Here is a 15570-nt window from a genome sequence, read left to right as displayed (position 1 = left end):
GTTGCTGAAGCAAAACTCAGCAAGCTTTTTCTGTTCCTTTTAACTATTTTGAGTTTCTCTCTCCCCAAGGGAGATACTTTGCAGGTGACATACTCTGGGTTAAGAAACCCCATGTGTCTGAGCCAGCAAGACCAGGAAATTCAAATCAGAGCCCTAGAGCTTACCAGCTGGCCAGGGGTGTTTCTTCTCTCTGAGGTTCAGGTTCTTATCTATAAAATGGAGAGAATGATACTTATTTTACAGGGTTGTTGGAGAGTTAAGTACAATTGGGTGCTTATAGCACAATAGGGGGGCTCAGAAAGGCTAGCTCCCCTTACGTTGGCCTCCCTTCTGCTCCTGTGCCTCCGTCTCCCTGTCCATCTTCTGTCCCAAGCGGAAAAGACAGGAGGCAAGCCCCAGGTTCCTTTATGTTGTGTGCTGTTAGCTTTCTGAACAAGGTTATAATCTTTCTAGAAGTGCCCCTGGCAGGTTACAACCTGTGAGCTGTCACCAGGAGTGGATGCTGTCGAGGTGAAGCTATAAATAGGAAAGGAACAAAGGGGGGAAAATCAACAGCCCCTTCTCAATTGGCATTCAGCCACAGGTTGGTGGCCTAGCTCTCTAGCTGAGGTCTCTGGTTACTAGCCGAGACTGGTGGTAGTCACAGGATGGGCTTGGGGAGACTGCTGTCTTTACCAGGTATCCTCCACCCCATTCAGGAATGAGTCATTAGGGTTTAGGTGACGGGAGCCACTGTCATGGCTATACCGGCCTTCTTTCCTCCGGCCATGGAGGCCTTGGAGGCCTTGGGTGGCTGGGGGTGTGCTAGGAGGGAGCGGGATGGTGGCAAAGGGGGTGAGGGGAAGCAGTAGGGCATAATCATGGGCCTGGGCATCATATCAATAGGCTGAAATTCTGAGCTCCCACCCAGTAGTGTCCCCGGGGCTCTCAAAGTCCTTGTCATCTTCTGCCAGATCCTGGGCTTCTCTTGCATTCATCTAAGCTTTTCTCACTGCTGCTGCCAATGTCTTCTCCCTCAAGGTCATAACAATCCCAAATGGTGCCTTTTTGCAATTTAGAACAGGCCCTCTTCTTCCCAGAAAATGCACTTCTGAGTAGGACATGTAGCTTTGGAAATGGGTGCACAGGCTAGATTTCAGCCTCCATTTCCTCCTTCAGTTGAGCGACCTTTGCAGTGAACAACCTGCAGAACTGCACATGGCAGCCCCATTTTCCATCCTCTGCTTAAATTGTCTGGATTGGCCATGCTGCTTCTGATGCCTCCTCTGAAATTACTGCTCCTGCCTCCACTTCCCTTCCGATAGTCTGGCCAGCTTTTGATAGGTTACAAGAAATAGCCTGGCACTATCTGCTTTTCCAACCCCTCTTGAAGGAGTTTGTGACCCATTAGTACTAGGGCTGGGTCAGAGGGCTCCATAGAATCCAGTTCAACAATATTCTATTTCTTTCTCTCTTCTTTCTCTTTCTTTCTTTCTTTCTCCCTTTCTTTCTTTCAAGTAGTGGGGTGACGGTCAGAGGGAGAAGGAGAGAATCTAAAGCAGGCTCCACACCTGGCATTGGACCCCAATGCGGGGCTCAATCTCACAACCCTAAAATCATGACCTGAGCCGAAATAAAAAATCAGACGTTTAACCAACTGAGCCACCCAGGCGTCCCCAACAATATTCTTTCTGATATTATTCAGCGATCTAGGCCCAGGTGGAGATTTACCCCATCTCCTATAGTAGTGTGAATACCTCGTCTATCCAAGGAGCTCCTGCAGAGGCCGCGCAGGGTTTCCCTCCACGGTGGTAGTATACACCCTGGTGTCCTGGGGGTTCTAGCGTCAGTCTTAGCTCTAGAGGTCTGGCAAGTTGGCTTGGAAATAGCCCTCCTGAGAGCCTGCTCTGCCGTCTCCAGCTTCTTGAGGGGCAGGTATGCGGATCAGCATCCTCCCTCCCCCCGGGGCTCCACAAGCATAGTATTCCCTCACCGGTGACCGGCCCTTGGGGTTCAGGGTGGTCTGAAAACATGGCATTTTGTGATTCTATCTCTCCCTCTCTTTAAACCCACGCTCTCTGCCAGAATATCCGGACCACCTGTTAGACACGAATGGTTCAAAGCCAAGTTTCTGGTAGCTTTGCCAATAGCCAGGAGAGGCCACTCCCTTTGAGGAGCAGAGATAGAGGTGGGCCGATCCCTGGGTGGTCCTCGTGCCGCACTCTGAAAGGCAGAAGAAGGGGAGAGTTGGCTTCAGACACATTCGTAAGTACAAGGAAGAGCCAGCTCTTGGTCACTGTGGTAACAACTAGGGGTGGAGAGAGGCTGTAAAATAATCCTCAAGCTTTCTCCCTAGTTAATAGCCGAATCTGTCCGTGTAACCTGGTAAATGTAGGCTGTTATAGGAACATGTTTGAGGGGCACTAACCCAGCTGTGTAGAACCAGCAAAGAAGTTGTGAGGAATGTGATGCCTGGAACGGGGTGGGGGCGAGGTAGGAGGCGGTTGGATGAGGGAGGGGGGAAACTGAGTCATGACGTGGAGGCGTGGGATGAATGAGGAGTTAAGGGGAGCCATCTGAAGCAGTTTGGACTTTAACTTGTGGGTGGCAAGAAGTTCTTGAGGGGCTTTAAGTAGTGGAGAGATGGGATCTGGCTCTGCTCAGGGGGCTGGGTGCAAGACCAATTGGAGAGGGGCAGGATCGAAGGGTGGGAGACCGCCCGGATGCTCAGGAGGGCCTAGGTGACAAAGGAGGAGGAGCCCTCCTGGAGTGGCAGTAGGGGAAGGAGAGGAGGGCATGGATTTGAGCACTGTTGAGGCACAGAGTCCCCGGGACTTGGTGAGTAGTTGGCTGTGTGGGATGGTGATGAAGAGAGACAGGGAGCCAGGATGGCTCCCAGGGTTCCAGCTAGTATAAGAGAAGGAGGACTGGTGTTGGGGTGAGTCAGGTTTGGGATGTGCTCATTTTGAACTGTCTGTGCCACAGGCAACATTCGGCAGACCATTGATGCAAAATTGAAGCTCAAGCAGCAGATTGCAGTAGAACTATGGAGAACCATGTCCGGAGCTCGGTGTGGCTTTGACACTGGAGCACCGGAGGTGTTGCCACAGGACGGGAGTAGGTGGCTTTGAGGGCCAGCCAGCTCCAGGCTGGGTTCAGAGGAGTACCTGACAATGGGGGAGTGCAGTCCAGCGTTCCCAAACGTCTGGTATCCTACGGACACACGGGGTCTTGTTGACACGGTTTCTCCACGTCTCTGTCTGTGTCTCTCCAATCCAGACCTCTAGGAGACCAGCCTGGGAATCTGCATGTTCAAGTTCCCCAGGAGATTCTTAGGATCAGGCAAGCTGGAGAGCATTGACATCAGGGTGGAGAAGGGGTATTTAGAGAAGAATGGGTAGAGGAAATGTTTGAAGACACTGTGGGAAGGAGTGAGCAGTGAGAGATGGGCCAGGGAAGAGGGCCGCGAAGAGGGGTGGAGAAAATCCATGCCCATAGGGCTTATTTTGGATGGTGAGCAAGGATTCCCCTTTCTTTCCTACCTGACAGAATTGGACCAAATTCAGCTTCTGGTCTTGGTGAGGAGGACTGAGGAGCGTGCCTGGGAGCAGTAGGCGCTGAGTCACTTGTGGATATGGGTTTGGATCTTCTCTCCTCTGAATTGTCTCATCTGTCAGTAGGAGGTTGGTTGAACATTGCATCAAATCCTCTGCCTCTCTCTCTTCCTTGTTGTCTGGCTCTCATCCTGGTGGGTCCCAAGAGCAAATGGCCACAACTTGTCATTGAGTTTCAAAACACAGAGGGGCTCTATTAAGTTACTTCACCTCTGTTTCCAAATAGAGCCAATAAAAAGCTAAAAGCCATTCTAAGAAGGAGTTTACACCATCTCCAAAATTGTATGGGCTTAGATGACCCTCCCAGGACTGGAAGGTTTCCTCTTTTCACCCCTTGGTGACTCAAGCAGGGCATCTCTGGATCCCAGAGCTGGGGCCAGACAGATATGTAAGTGGGGTCGACAGCCACCAGTATGACAACCACCCCTGCCTGACGTGGTATGCATCCCTCACCAGAAATCCCACAAGGAGGCAGGTAAGGTTGAAGCAGCAGGTGTGGAGGGAGAGACCTGGGCTTTAGAATCTTTGTCAGATCTCTGATACTTTCTAGCATGTGACCTTGGGCAACTTAACTTCCCTGATCCTTCATTTCCTCTTCTGTAAAATGGGCATAATATTTACCTCCAGGTGCTACTGTGAGGATTAGACAGGCAAAGCCCAGAGTGCCGGTAGTAGGTGCTTGAGCAATGGGCAGGCCAGTTGCTACGGATCGGTATTGGCTACACTCTGCAGTGAGAGTCCAGAGCAAGGGACTAGGGCGGGAGAGTGCAGGGGGAAGAGTCCCTGGAGCTACAGTTGACAGTTTGTCCCCAATAGTTACCAAAATCACGGTAGTCCCTGTCCACAGAGGCATCTTAACCTGTCCCTTATTTAGCTTTGTTACCAGAGGTGGTAACAGTATAGTATTATTTCTGTATAAAGTGCCTCAGAGTCAAGGACTACCTGGCCTGCTGTCCCCAGTGCCTTGTACTTTGGGAACTCTCTCTAGATGTTCATTAATCGTATATTCTGAATCAAGACACAGAAAGCACAAGTCTAGTCATCCGGAGTACCGTGTCTAAGAAAGGCTGACGTGACTCACTGCAGAATATGCAAGGATTATTCATTAATTTCCTTCCATGTGGCCCATTTGTCACTGCCTGGTCACGCTGTGAGGAAGAGCTCTTCCTATGCCTTCCAAGTTCATGAGCCCCAAGACGGAGCCAGACGAGGTCACATGGGGAGCTCACAAGGGTTTGAACTTCCTGGAAACGCTGACAACCAAGAAGTCCGCCTCCCACTCTCATTTCAGACAAGTCCTTCAGGTGGGAGGAGATTAGGGCAGCAGTTTAGCCCCCCTAAATCTGCAATAGGAAATCTACGATAGGAAAAAGGGATTTTCCTCCGGCTGCCTGGGGATGACGAGGTTGATGACTGGCACATTCCCCTAGAGGACGGTTGCTGAGCCGGGGCAGGGCCTTAGGCACAATCACCTGGGAGGCTAGTAAAATGTGGGGTTTGAGTCAGCTGTTCTGGGGTGGAGCAGAAATTTGACACTGAGCAGAGTTTCAGCATTTCTGACAAGCCCCCCCACAGGGATGGTGACACTACTGTTCCCAGACCCATGGGTAGGAAGAGCTCTGAGGACAGAGTGGGGACTGGGGGCGGGTGCCTGGGACTTCACAGTTCACACCTGCGACCCATCTATGTGGTTTCCTGCCATGGGGGAAATTCAAGTGTATGAGGAGGCCCAGTCTGTGATCCCCGACCCACTGGAAACTCCCACCACCCCCACCCTGTGCCTGAAAGTCTGCTCAAAAGTCCAGTTTGCAAATATCTACCGAATGCCCACCAAGTACAAGGTACTGAGCTAACCCAGCTGGCTTGCTCCGTTTCATGCCGTTTTCAAGCACCTCAACCCAAACTCTCCTGCTCACTCTGAGAAACAGGGCCTCACACCGGGGGTGACGTAGGCAGTGGGGTCAGGAAGTCCAGCCGAGGCCCCCACATCTTAGCTATGTGCACTTGGCTGGCTACTTGGCCTGTTTTCTCATCTATAAAATGGGCTTAAACTTCGCCTGCCTGGGTTGCTGAAGGGACTGATCTAGATGATGTGTGTAAAGCTCTTAGTCTAGTGCTGGTGAACATAGCTACGAATTTGAATTCAAGCTGTGTTTCCTCCCGCAGAACCTTTGGCTCTGCCCCTCACTGCAGACACTGCTTCTATACTAATTCTAGGGGCCCTTGACTGTGTCCTTACCTTTTGGTAATTTTGGTTCTGTCAAGAAGGCCATTCAAAGGAGTTCCAAATGGTCACCACCCAAGAGGAATGCCCCATACCAACTGAGTGTGTGTGTGTCTTGGGGAGGGAGAGGTTCATGTGAAGAAGGAACCAGAGAGGAAAGGACCAAGTTGATGACCTCACCCAGCTCTCCCCTTTGCTATCCCAGCCCTTGCACTTGGGTACTGAGGTGTGTGGCAAGCACCTCGTTACTGATAACGCAGTCCTGCAGATCCTGCATACAGTAAACGATGTGTTTAAAAAGTCACTGGCAGACCCATGATCGTCTCTATTATAACCTCACTTTCATGCACTTGCATTCCAAAGGGCTTTCTAAATTTAAATTTTAACAGTTCATCATGGCATTTTTCAAGCATGCACAAAAGGAAATAGTGTGACAAAGCCCAGCTTTAATAGTTATCCACATTTTGGCCAGCACAAGGTGACCTGAGTGAAAGAGAAAGTTGTGGGATCCTGCCCTGGGATTGCACGCCCCTGGCAACCCTGGGGAGTGAGTTATACAACATTCATGTGGGGGTCAAGGCGGGGGAGGCTGAGAATTCTGCATCTCTTCCCTCTGAGCATGGTAACAACCCCACCTGGCAGGGATTGACTGAGCCTGAAAAATGGGCAGCATGGTTGGAGAATGTCCTTCCTTGGCTCCCACCTGACCTCATTTTCCACTTGTTTCCAAGTGGAAAATGAGGAAGGATCAGGCAGAGCCAACAGGTTGCTAAGCCGGGAGCAATGGGCAAAGCTCCACTCTGAAGCTTCTGCCGCCTCCCCTCCTGGCAGCCACCTGCCTGCTGAGGTCACCAGTGTCCTCCAGAATGGCGTGCATCCTGTTTTCTAGAACGATGACTACTGTAAAGATAAGCACCATAAACAGCCGAGAGAAAGGGAGAGTGTAATCTGACCCTGGGCTGGGTGGACCCCATAGGGAGGGGGTATGTCACACTTGTCAGTGAATCAACGTTAGCTCTGAGGTGTGGAGGAGGCCATGGTCCCCACTCAGCTACAGCAGCCTGTGAACTGAGGGATCATCTCCCCCCAGAAGCACGATCACGGAGCACTCCCATCCTGTCAGCGTTGCTATAGTGCTTTCCTTCTGACAGGTTGCGGGCACTGCTTCTCAGCCATGACATCCCCACATCTAGTCAGGCCGTGGGGAGTAAGGAAAGAGGAGGGAATGTAGAACGAGAAAAATCTACATTTCAGTCCTGGCTCTGTTGTTTACGGGGTTCAGTTCTGTTGTTCTGTTATTTTATTTGCCCTTGGGCAAACCCCTGAAACTCACTACCCTCTTTCAAAAAACGGGGATGAAATTTTACCCAAGAATGATTTAAAAACCCAGATATAAAAGTATTATTAATTTTATTTTCTTAACTGCACTGGTTTCAGGCAAAACTACAAAAGATGAAGGGTTAATTTAGCACTTCCACGTTCTGCATCTGAATCAATTCCCCCTTATTCCCAAGTCCCCCTTCTCTACTTACTCCGGAAGCACCAGATGCTTCCACACAGCCAGCCAATCAAGAAAACAGCCAATTAAATTAATATTCACTAAAGGGCTGGTAATTTAATCTCAATAGAGGAAATAATCTACATTTAACAAGCACTCACTAAGTGCTGGGCACCAAATGTATTTTGTGCGGTTCTCCCAGCAGTCTCATGAGGTATGTGACTAGCACCCCCATTTTACAGATGGGGAAACTGACATAGAAGTAAGACATTTGCTAAGAATCATGGAGCTAATCAGCAAAAACCGGGATTCAAATGCAGATGTGTTTGACTCTAAAAGCAATGCTATTTGTTTATATCACTTTGTTTTCAGATACTATAATCTAGTGATTCAGAGCACAAGCCTGGGTGGTGCCAGATGGCCTGGGTTCAAAGCTCAGCGCCTTTTTGTATCGCTGTGTGACCTGGACAGGGACCACGTCCTCATCCATAAAAAGGGATAAGAATAGTGCCACCTCATAAGATTATTGTTGGAATTAGATGAGTTAAGATACATAAAGCTCTTAGAATGGTATCTGCCACATAGTAAGTGCTATGTAAGTTATTATTTATGAAAGCAGTCAGAGCTCAAGGAAAAAATTCAAACAGTTTAGAATAACATGAAGGAAAAAGCAAAGTCCCCTCCTGCTCACCTGTGAATTTCACCTCAGTTTGTTGGGAGAAAATTCTTTCAGCGGTGCCTGGATGGCACTGTCAGTTAAGTGTCTGACTCGTAGCTTCAGCTCAGGCTGTGATCTCAGGACTCTGAGATTGAGCCCTGCGTCGGGCTTCATGCTCAGTGCAAAGTCTGCTTAAGACTTCATCTCCTTCTTTCTCGGCCTCTCCCCTCCAAATAAATAAATCAATCTTAAAAAAAAAAAAAAAAGAAAATTCCTTCACACATTTTGTACGTGTAGACACATAAACCCACACAAATATATAAGCTTGTTATTTGTACATTAATGGAGCAATTTGCTTTTTTCACTTAGTGATATTTCAGATCCCTTTCGGTATCAGTTCCTGTAGAATTACCTCATTCTTATCAGTCGCACAGAGTGCGCCATAGACTAGATGCACCGTAATTTAGTCATCCTTCTGCAGGTAAACACTTTTTTATTTAAACCACGATCAGTGCTGCCATGAGTATCTTAGTGTGCACAGGTGAGTATTTCTGCAGAACAGATTCCTAGAAGTATAACTGCCGGGCAAAGGACACATTCGGAGCCCATGTTCTATTAGGTCATCCATTAAGGATTAACATTGTTTTACAGAACAGAGGACTGTAGAGAGAGGTTGTGCCCAACACAAAGGAATGAGCAGCTAATCGTGGAGTTTTGAGTGATAACATTGTTACGAAGATTTTTTTTTTTTTAAGACAGTGAGTCCTACGACATCCCACAAACCATTCTATTAGGCTGAAACCCCCTTATCTGGGAAGCCAACTTTGTTATCAAAGATTGAATTAGTACACCTAAACAAGTGAGGTTTTTCTTTCAGTTTGACTCCTCCTGTGTAGGGGAGCTGGCAGGCTTCGTGTTCCCTTCATTTCCTCCAACCATCCAGGTTCCTTCTGTGGCACCAGACAATGCTGGCAGGGCTGCCCTCCACCCCAGGCCGAGGCAACCTGCAGCATCTAGACTGAGCCCTTTCCCAGCATAATTCAAGATGGCAGCCAAGTGGCCCTTGTACTAGGTTTTACATACATGTGTTTCCTCTTTCTTCATTTCCAGACAGAAGCATTTCTTTTCCAAACTCCCCCTTCTCCTTTATTTCACCAGCATCAACACTCTGTCTCCAGTCCTTTTTAGCTCTCCCTTCTCTCTGTTCCACAGCACAGAGGACCTCCGCTGAGCCCCTGCTTCTCTCGCTCTGTGTCTGGGCTATGCTATCTGATGACACACTCAGCTTCCTATCTCCTCAGGCTAATGATGCTTTCCATAATGTAGGGCCTTAAAATTTGTTTTCTAAGTGACATTTTTAAAAAAAGATTTTACTTATTTATTTCAGAGAGAGAGAGACAGAGAGAGAAAGTGGGCGACAGAGTGGGGCAGGGAGGGGCAGAGGGAGAGGGAGAAGTAGACTCCCCACTGAGCAGGGAGCCCAACTCGGGGCTCGATCCCAGGACACTGGGATCATGATCTGAGCCAAAGGCAGATGCTTAACCAACTGAAACACCCAGGCTTCCCAAAATGACATTTTTTAAAAAAAAGATTTTATTTATTTATTTGACAGAGAGAGAGAGAGTGAGAGAGGGAACACAAGCACAGGGAGCTGGAAAGGGAGAAGCAGGTACCCTGCTGAGCAGGCAGCCCCAACGTGGGGCTTGATCCCAGCACCTTGGGATCATGACCTGAGCCGAAGGCAGACACCTAACGACTAAGCCACCCAGGCGCCCCCCAACATGACATTTTTAAAAAGATTTTATGTATTTATTTGAGAAAGAGAAAGAGCAGGAGCACAGGGGAGTGGCAGAGGGAGAGGGAGAAGCAGACTCCCCGCTGAGCTGAGCAGGAAGGCCCACGTGGGGACCTGGGATCATGACCTGAGCCGAAGGCAGCCACTTCACGGATTGAGCCACCCATGCACCCCAGTAAGGGACATTTTTAATAATAAAAATGATACACGTTTACTGGAAAAGAAAAATCTGAAAAGGAGAGCTTTGTAAATGTGGAAATTCAAATTGTCTGGAATGCCCTGATTATCCAGAGATATTTTGGTGTATTCTCTTTCAATTGTTAAATACATTGAGAAGCTTATTCATGCAAAGCTGGTCACTAAATTAAGAAAGTAACTGGGGAACAAGTGTCTGGAGTTTGGTGATGAGGCGAGCCCTGAAACGGGTAGTTCAAATGTAGACCATCAGGCCGAGGTGTACCTTGTATAGAAAATGAGCCTCTGTTGTCAAGAACTGCCTCTTTTTCGCTCACTCACTCATTCGGTAAGTATTTGAGGGTCTTCCAGCCACGGTCCTCTTACAATGACTTCTCTAGCCAATCTAACTGAGTTGGCAGCCATCACACAGACCTTTTGGAAGCCGAGTTGACTTCCCTGCCTGGTCGACTGGGGATTTCCATGACAGCAAGTCGACAACTAGCTCTTCACGGAGCAGGAACCTCGACCGTATGGTTTCTGAAAATACCGTAATGCTTGCTGCTCTGATGCATGTCAGAGATGCCAGCTCTTTGTGTCAGTGGTTTATTATATACGGCTCCAGGGAATTCTGTCTCTCTGTCTGCAATTGTTCGAGTTCAGATTTTCTGTTTGGTCTTCATCAGTTAATAGCTGAAACATCTGTTGTTCCTTACTTCTTACCATTTAGGGCTGGACAAAGCTGGGATTTTAGGAGTTCTTTTATCCTTAAAGTACATTTTTTTTTAAAGATTTTATTTATTTATTTGACAGAGATAGAGACAGCCAGCGAGAGAGGGAACACAAGCAGGGGGAGTGGGAGAGGAAGAAGCAGGCTCATAGCAGAGGAGCCTGATGTGGGGCCCGATCTCATAACGCCGGGATCATGCCCTGAGCCGAAGGCAGATGCTTTACTGCTGTGCCACCCAGGCGCCCCCCTTAAAGTACATTTTGCCTGATGCCTGTCCCCGCTGCCTCTTCACTGGTGTTGGCCTGGAGTGGGTGGAGGTCAACATACTACGCTGTGGCAGGAAGGGATCAACTCTAGGTTGAGCGCTCCCTGGCAAAGCCTCTTGCACTGCCCAGAAGACATCCCCTCCATGTCACTGGTTATATTTCCCTTCATGTGTCTCTTTGGTCGAGGATTTGACTGTTTAAACATTAATGTGGAAGCTGGCTGTACACTTGAAGAAATCTGAATTCTAAAATTGTTTATAACAGAGCCCACATCCATGGCATTACATTTATTTAGCTTATAAGGGAGCTTTACCATTAATACAAAGATGAAAGGACAAAGGGTCGAGAGGCCTGAAGTTCATTCATTCGTTCATAATTCATTCATTCAATAAATGTGTACCGCCTGCCAGTTATGCTCCAGGCCTCAACCTAGGGACAAAACAAAAGTACAACCAGACATGGATCTTAGAGTCTATCGAGCACCAGATGTTAAACAGAAATAACAAAAATAAATGTGTAACTGTGAACGGTAACAAATGCCAAGAAGGAGAGGGGGCTACAAGGCACATATGGATGGAGGACCTGTTCCAGGTTTAGGACATCTTAACTTGGGTTGGTTATTAAATTTCAGGGTGCCTCAGTCTTCCCATCTGTAAAATGGGGATACTACTATGCTCTCTGACTCACAGACATTGAGGGAAGAGTGATTGTGTACATGAAAGGCATTGAAAAATGCTCAGCGTACCTAGATGTGATCACGTTGTTCTCTAGCAGAGGCAGCTGCTTCTGGCCTCTTCCACAGCTATCATCAAGCCAGGCATTACTCAGCCTCTTGGGCTGCAGACCTTTTTGATCATTTTCCTTCACCTGCCAGGACACTGGGGTCAGAAAGACCTGGGGTTAACCTTGGTTCTGCTCCCTACATCTACTGTGAATTTGGGTAAGTTACTTAGCTGCTAAAATCCACTTTTCTTCTTTGTGAAATGAGGCAATAATAGTACCAGCTCTTGGCTTACGGCTTGTAAAGCACTTAGCATTGTACTTGGCTTGTAGTTACTCCTAACCCGATTGTAGCTACTGTTATTGTCATCATTATTATTAACTCTTGCCAATTATTTCTTGCTAATAACTTTGGTCATTTTGGGCCTTCCATTCCCACTACCGCCAGCCTGGTCAAGGCCCTTGTCATGCGGCAATTGCCATAGCCTTCTAATCAGTATCCTGCTGTCACCTCTCTGGTTCATTCTGCATGGGTTCCAGAATGAGCTTCCTAAAATAACAGTGCTTTGCATGTATCACCTCTTTTCTTTAATACTATCACTGAAAAGATTTTTTGAAACCCATACCATAAAGAGCTAAGCTTCCTAATATGGAACAAGGTCCTAGAACACTGATCATAAACAGACCTACAAATGGATAGAAAAGTGGGAGTAGAAATTCCCAAAGAGAAAAATAAATGGCCACTGAACGTGAAAAGATGAGCAGCCTCACTTACTATAAGAGAGATGCAAATTAAAATTGCACTAAAATTCACATTTTACTTAGAAGGTTGACAAAAATTCAAAAGTTTAATATAGACTTTCTGCCCAGCATGTGGGGAAAATAGACATTTTCTTATATTGCCGGGAGGTATAAATTGGTACGGTCCCAATGGAAGGCAGTTTGGCATCACTTACTGAAATTACAAAAGCATATACCCTTTGACTCAGGAATTTTACCTTCGGAAATTTACCTTACAGGTACACTTGTACATACCAATGGCGTATATACAAGATTATTCATTGCGGTATTGTTTGTGATAGGAAAGGTTTGAAAACAACTTAAATGTCCATGAATAGGGCACTGATTGAATAAATTACAGCACACGTCTTCAAAGGAGTACGGTGCACTACTATGAGAAAATCTCCAAGAAAAACTGTTAAGTGAAAAAAAAAAGCAAAGTGTAGAACTGTGGGTATAGTATGTTACTTCCTGTTAGGGGTTGGGGATAACATACACACACTTAGAGAAACTCTGCTAGGCATGCATGATATTAATAGCAGTTTTGCCTGTGGTGGGAGGGGGACTGGGCAGATAGGAGACAGAGTCGAGCGGGGGACTTTTCACTGTATACCACCGTATTTCTCCATGTTACTTAATCAGAAAATGATGGTTGACCCTTGAATAATGCATGGTTTAGGGTCACTGACCTCAGTGCAATTGAAAATTTGCATATAATTTTTGACTCTCTAAAAGCTTAGCTACTAATAACCTATAGTTGACTGGAAGCCTTACCTTCCATAGACAGCTAACACGTTTTGTATGTTACATGTATTATATATTGTATTGTTACAATAAAGTAAGCCAGAGAAAAGAAAATGTTATTGAGAAAAAATCCCAAGGAAGAGAAAATACACTTATTGTACTGTCCTGTATTTATTCCCCAAAATCCCCTTATAAGTGGACCTGCACAGTTCAAACCCATGTTGCTCTAGGGTCAACTGTATATTAATAATACTATTTTCCACCCATTAATGTATTGAGCACCTACTATGAGCCTGGCACTGGGGATACAAGTGTGAAAGTAGTTTTGTGGTGGAAAGACTACTGAACTTGAAGCTAAAACACCTGATTCAAATTCTGACTCTGGGGCGCCTGGGTGGCACAGCGGTTAGGCGTCTGCCTTCGGCTCAGGGCGTGATCCCGGCGTTATGGGATCGAGCCCCACATCAGGCTCCTCTGCTATGAGCCTGCTTCTTCCTCTCCCACTCCCCCTGCTTGTGTTCCCTCTCTCGCTGGCTGTCTCTATCTCTGTCAAATAAATAAATAAATCTTTTTAAAAAAAAATTCTGACTCTGCCTCTCACCTGCTATGGATCTTGGCACATAATAGGCATGCAACAAATATTTGTTGAATGAATTTATGTTTGACATTCCTTAACCTTTCTGTTTCCTGCCATATGAATGGAGCTAAAGATGCTTCCTCTCGCAGGGGTGTTGTGAAGACATAGAATGTGTCATGAATTAGAGTATAGTTAATGATAACTACTATATGCCGGGCACTTTCACGTTTATTATTTCCTTGACTCCTCACATGTGTTCACTCACTCACTCATGAGGAAATGGAGGGACTGAGAGGAACAGTGACTTGCCCAACCCCTCTCTATACGTGAGTCGTCTAGTCTTTCTTTATTGCTACCTCCCTAATGCTCCACAAAGAAGAAAATTTACATATAGTAGGTGCTTAGAGAATTTTGAAAATCAAGAAAATCCAACTTATGTTTTATCACTGCTTTCAGGGACACTTCAGAGGAGCAGAAAGTCAGTAAATGTATTTCTGATAATTCAGTTTAGATATATATCAGCTGGTCTGACATTCACTGCACCAAACATTTCGGGAAAATTCAACAAAAATGATAAGTGTGTGCTTCTCACGAGGTAGGGAAGATCAAAGCCAACCCACAAAAACACCTTTGAGGAAAACAGAGAAACTCATTCTTAAGGATGCTGCACTTAGAATCTTACAGACTTGCCAATCTTTCTTAAAGGGATGAAAATGACATAACATATATCCAACGTAGGGGAGCCTGGGTGGCTCAGTCGGTCAAGCTTCCAACTCTTGATTTCAGCCCAGGTCATGATCTCGGGGTGGTGAGATTGAGCCCCAGGCTCACGCTGGGGCATGAAGCCTGTTGAGATTCTCTCTCCTCCCTCTGCCCCTGCCGCTGCTAAAAAAAATATCCAACATGGCACAATTTTTAAAAAATTTTTTGGGAGTAAAACATGCAAGGAGAGCAGTGCACAAACCAATTAGTTTGTATAAAAAGGACAGTTAATTTTTATAAAATAGATCTATATAACCAGCACCTGGATCAAGAAATAGAATATTACCAGCATTTGGAGCGCTCTCTGGCTCCCTTTCCATCACTACCCAAGCCAACCCTCAAGATAACCCACTCAAGATAACCCAACCCTCAAGATAACCAGTATCTTTACGTTTAACATCATGGATGTGTTTGGAATTCGCGTAAATGGATGTATTTAGTATGTATCCATTTGTGTTCAGCTTCTTTTACTGGACATCCTATTTGTGAGATCATGATCTTGTTGGGTTTGGAGGTAGTTGTTATCACTGTATTACCCAGAGCTTGTATTTCTCCCACAGATGGACATTTGGGTGGTTCCTTTGGGGCTGTTATAAAGAGAGATGCTATACACATTTTTGAACATGTGTTTTGGTGAGTATGTGCATACATCTCTGTTGAGTAGATGAGATACCTAGGGATGGAATTGCTGGGTCACAGGCTACATGTTAATTTAGCAATCAGGTCTGTAAAGTGTTGTTCGAAGTGCTCTAATATTAGCCATTCTGGTGGATGTAAGGTGAGACATTATAACTTCAGTTTTCATTTTTGGGATGATTAGTAATTGAGAAAATTTTCATATATGTTTTGTTTTGTTTTGAGAAATGCCTGTTTATCCCTTTTGAGAAATGCTGTTCAAATGTTCTGCTTATTTTCAGTCAGATATTCTGCCTTTTTCTTGCTGGTCTGTAAGCATTCCTTACAGATTCTGTATACAAGTCTTTTATTGGATACATGTGTTGCAATGGTCTTTTCTCCCTTTGTGGCTTCACTTTTCGCTAATGGTGTCT

The 15570-nt window shown here is 46.2% G+C and overlaps 1 protein-coding gene across 2 annotated transcripts in view; it reads left to right on the top strand.

Moving 5' to 3' along the window:
• BCAR3 (BCAR3 adaptor protein, NSP family member) overlaps positions 1-15570 on the top strand; it is a 201155-nt gene that overhangs the window by 74023 nt on the left and 111562 nt on the right. The window lies entirely within an intron of this gene.

This window comes from Ailuropoda melanoleuca, chromosome 2, assembly GCF_002007445.2.
Source record: "Ailuropoda melanoleuca isolate Jingjing chromosome 2, ASM200744v2, whole genome shotgun sequence".
Lineage (NCBI taxonomy): Eukaryota > Metazoa > Chordata > Mammalia > Carnivora > Ursidae > Ailuropoda > Ailuropoda melanoleuca.
The sequence above is the reverse complement of the archived record's forward strand: the minus strand, read 5'-3'. Positions and strand labels throughout refer to the sequence as shown.